The sequence below is a fragment of the Triticum urartu genome, chromosome 6 (genome assembly GCF_003073215.2).
Source record: "Triticum urartu cultivar G1812 chromosome 6, Tu2.1, whole genome shotgun sequence".
Taxonomy (NCBI): domain Eukaryota; kingdom Viridiplantae; phylum Streptophyta; class Magnoliopsida; order Poales; family Poaceae; genus Triticum; species Triticum urartu.
The window spans coordinates 571170275-571174408 of NC_053027.1; positions in this window are offsets into that span (position 1 = coordinate 571170275).

Below are 4134 nucleotides of genomic sequence, written 5' to 3' on the forward strand. Positions count from 1 at the left end.
TGCTAAGATAACACACTTGACCTTCTCAAACACAACATTTTGACCTTCGCAAAACATAAATTAATGCCAAACTTTTGACCTACAGAGCATGTACAATTTTCTCCACTTTTTCAAGAATAAACGCTGAATCGCCCCGTTAGTTTGACATGAACTTCTACTGCACATTTTTCAAACGCCAGTTTGATTTTTCTACATGAACACCATCTGTACAAAGCACCTCCTATCGATTTAACGAATATATGTGCCTTTCTTAATGAGCAAACAAAGAATTACTCTCAAAAAACATCTTCAAGTAATGGGATATGTTCCATGTGACCGGAAAAGCACCTCTTACCAAAAAACTATGTACGTAGCAGTGCAAAGCATAGGAAAATCACAGGTGAATACTTACCCAGAATAGTTTCCTCTCACGCATTAATGCAAACACACTTGGGGAACAAAGTGCTAGCGATATATCTTAAAAAAATACAGGAAGCCAAGTTTCCATAGCTACAGAGATTCATGGTAAGAGACATAACAAATTCTTTGCCTCCAAATCATACTGGTATACTAGCGCCGGATGGACGAGTTTGCACCAGCGTTTCTTCTTCTACAACCACACCACCACCCGCCCGCGGCCGCTTCAAGCTCCATTTTCTGCTTCTTCAAAAGGACAAACTCTGTCGAACGGACACTGTGTGAGGTGATGGAGTGCTTGCATGGGAGGCGATAGATGGACTGCTCGCGAGTGAGGTGACGAACTTCTGCTGGTGCACCAAGCACTGACGGGCAGTAGCGGCTTCGTGCACAGACGGAGACGAGATTTGGGAAGTGGCATTTTTCAGGCATCGTGTGGAAGCCTGCATCCTTTCCTGAACCTTGACAGTGCACCAAATAACTTGTATTATTAGTATATGTTCACAGTACAGAGCATGGCTCATAGACTTGCAGGATTGCAATATAATTAGGCAAAATGGGAATCTTTTCAACAGAACATGTGCTCTGAACATCAACATACCGCAACTGTTATGCAACTGGGCGACGCGAAACTGAAGATGAGCACAGTGGCTTGGTCGTGGGCGAAGTACAGGCACTGGTCGCGCCCAATGGCAAGGGCAGTCCTGTCCAGGCAACCAGAGAAGGTCGGGGAGGTAGGGGAAGGGGTGGGACGCCAGAGGTAGAAAAGGAGAAGAGGAGGCTCACCGGAGGGGGGTTGTGTTGGGGAACGTAGTAATTTCGAAAATTTTCCTACGCACACGCAAGATCATGGTGATGCACAGCAACGAGAGGGGAGAGTGTTGTCTACGTACCAACGCAGACCGACTGCGGAAGCGATCACACAACGTAGAGGAAGTAGTCGTACGTCTTCTTCCCGATCCGACCGATCCAAGCACCGTTACTCCGGCACCTCCGAGTTCTTAGCACACGTTCAGCTCGATGACGATCCTCGGGCTCCGATCCAGCAAAGCGTCGAGGAGGAGTTCCGTCAGCACGACGGCGTGGTGACGATCTTGATGTACTACCGACGCAGGGCTTCGCCTAAGCACTACAACGGTATGATCGAGGTGGAATATGGTGGCAGGGGGCACCGCACACGGCTAAGGAACGATCTCAAGGATCAACTTGTGTGTCTTGGGGTGTCCCCTGCCCCCGTATATAAAGGTTGGAGGGGAGGGGGGCCGGCCGGCCAGAGAGAGGGAGGCGCAGGGGGAGTCCTACTCCAATCCTATTCCAACTAGGACTCTCAAGGGGGAAAGGAGAGAGAGGGGGGCCGGCCCCTTCTCCTAGTCCTACTAGGACTTGGGGAAGGGGGGGCGCCGGCCAGCTATGGGCTGCCCCTTTTCTCTTTTCCACTAAGGCCCAATAGGCCCATTAGTCTCCCGGGGGGTTCCGGTAACCCTGCCGGTATTCCGGTAAAATCCCGATTTCACCCGGAACACTTACTATGTCCAAACATAGGCTTCCAATATATCAATCTTTACGTCTCGACCATTTCGAGACTCCTCGTCATGTCCGTGATCACATCCGGGACTCCGAACAACCTTCGGTACATCAAAATGCATAAACTCATAATAACTGTCATCGTAACGTTAAGCGTGCGGACCCTACGGTTCGAGAACAATGTAGACATGACCGAGACATCTCCGGTCAATAACCAATAGCGGGACCTGGATGCCCATATTGGCTCCTACATATTCTACGAAGATCTTTATCGGTCAGACCGCATAACAACATACGTTGTTCCCTTTGTCATCGGTATGTTACTTGCCCGAGATTCGATCGTCGATATCCAATACCTAGTTCAATCTCGTTACCGGCAAGTCTCTTTACTCGTTCCGTAATACATCATCTCACACTAACATTATTAGTTGTAATGCTTGCAAGGCTTATGTGATGTGCATTACCGAGAGGGCCCAGAGATACCTCTCCGACAATCGGAGTGACAAAACCTAATCTCGAAATACGCCAACCCAACATGTACCTTTGGAGACACCTGTAGTACTCCTTTATAATCACCCAGTTACGTTGTGACGTTTGGTAGTACCCAAAGTGTTCCTCCGGTAAACGGGAGTTGCATAATCTCATAGTTATAGGAACATGTATAAGTCATGAAGAAAGCAATAGCAACATACTAAACGATCGGGTGCTAAGCTAATGGAATGGGTCATGTCAATCAGATCATTCAACTAATGATGTGACCTCGTTAATCAAATAACAACTCTTTGTTCATGGTTAGGAAACATAACCATCTTTGATTAACGAGCTAGTCAAGTAGAGGCATACTAGTGACACTCTGTTGGTCTATGTATTCACACATGTATTATGTTTCCGGTTAATACAATTCTAGCATGAATAATAAACATTTATCATGATATAAGGAAATAAATAATAACTTTATTATTGCCTCTAGGGCATATTTCCTTCAGGTTGCGGCCGGATCCGCGTCGGAGCGAGCGGGCGGGAGGGAGGACACCCAGGCTGATGGTTGTCGGGGTTTGTCGACGGCGATGGTTGCGGCGCAGGGCCACGCCCGGAGGTAGAGGAGCAGGGCGCGATGCAGGAGAGGCCAGAGGTGGTGGTTGCGGCGCTATTTGGGGAGGGAAAGAGTGGTGGCGGCGTGACCAGGGAGGGAGATGGCGGTGGCTGGGTGATCCGGGGAGGGCGGCGGGATTTGAGGAGGGCGGTGGTTCCGGGGAGGGTGCGCGACGGCGGGGGTTCCTGGGAGGGCTCGTGGCGGCGGGGCGTTCCTGGGAGGGGGCGCACGGCGTGGGGTTCGGGGGAAGGCGCGCGGCGGCGGGATCAGAGGACGGCGGCGGGATGAGGGGCTCGGGGGAGCAGAGGTTGCGGTTGGGGAAGGAGGCGGCCCCGACGGCAGTTTGGGGAGGAGGCGGCGACGAGATCTGGCATTCGGGGGGAGTGGATCGAGGGAGGAGGTGGGGATCGGGGCAGCAGGTGGGGTGTGGTGTGGTGTTTTTTTAATCGGTCCGGTGGGTTTTGCGATCTCAGGAACATGTGATCGCCCCTATATAGGGCTGGCTGTGATCCAAATAACTATTCTGATCCCGTGATCAGAATAGTGTTACTCTCTCTATATATATACACATATATATAAATAGAATTTCTAGTAGAACCAATCATATATATATCATCAATCATGTCTCACAAACCACCATATTAATTCACACATACACACATGTATAGCTATATACAATTTCTCCTACATATGCATGTTGCCTTCGGAGCCAGTGGCATTAGCCTGATTGGTGCCTTCGGAGCATGATGACAATTGGAAGTGGTTCATGTCTTGGTCGATGGGGGCGGTAGCGGGTAATAGTATTCTCCCTTCGGATTTATGACCTGGCCGAGCAAAAATCCTGCTATTTCCTCTTGAAGTGCTTCTACGCGCTCCGTTTCTAGGAGCTTGTCCCGCACCTCTTTGAACTGTTAAGAAGGAGATCAATATGCATGTGTATTAGTTGTGTGACTAGATATCGATAATGGTGTAAAAATTGTGAATAGTGTTCTGACAAGCGTACCCATTCCTGTCTTTGAGACCTGCTCCTTTTGGACGCCATCATGCGAATGTTCTCGCAAACGCAGAATGCACACAGATCAGTCCCCTGCGCTTGCTTCAGGGCCTTTATTACGAGAATG